The following is a 627-nucleotide window of genomic DNA, read 5'->3' on the forward strand; positions in this document are numbered from 1 at the left end:
GCGGAAAAATCATATTTTGTTTACTATTACCACAGACCTCAGATGGGATAACACTACCTCCCTTGGGTTGAAGGGTGAAGATATCACAGGGACCAGGAAGATAGGAAGGAGATAAGGAAGCATACTGGAAAGTTCATTTATACATGCTAAAATTCTGCACCGGCATTTTAGTTGGGAATGATACAGTCTTAGCAATCATTTAAGAAACACGTTACTTTGTAATTTTGAACAATTATTGGTGAAGAATTGTAATGTTTTACACTCTAGACACCTTGAAGTAAGTGCCTAGAGGTCAGAGGACCTGCCAGTCATTCCCTAAATGTTACATTTTCCTCTTTGACAGAGGTAATCTGCTTGTACCGGATAATATTGGTCAGGTTCTTGTGCTGTCTTTCATGCATTATTATGCATTAATGGGAATGCATAATAAGTGGACATCAAGGCAGTAAGGTCTGGGGTCTAATGGGAGCAGAACTCTTTTATTGGGGATTTTTAGCATTTCAAGAATCTTTCCTAAGGATTTTTTAACAAGTGTTTTACATTGATTAAGGATATCAGTAACAAGGTGCCCTAAGACTTTCTTAGTCTTAGGGCACCTGAAAAAAAATATATATATACACACGTAAA

The 627-nt window shown here is 37.2% G+C and overlaps 1 protein-coding gene across 1 annotated transcript in view; it reads left to right on the forward strand.

Annotated features, from left to right (window-relative positions):
- LOC119588615 (ATP-binding cassette sub-family B member 6, mitochondrial-like) overlaps window positions 1-627 on the forward strand; it is a 14,448-nt gene that overhangs the window by 8,884 nt on the left and 4,937 nt on the right. The window lies entirely within an intron of this gene.

Source organism: Penaeus monodon, chromosome 24 (genome assembly GCF_015228065.2).
Source record: "Penaeus monodon isolate SGIC_2016 chromosome 24, NSTDA_Pmon_1, whole genome shotgun sequence".
In the NCBI taxonomy this organism is placed as follows: Eukaryota; Metazoa; Arthropoda; class Malacostraca; order Decapoda; family Penaeidae; genus Penaeus; species Penaeus monodon.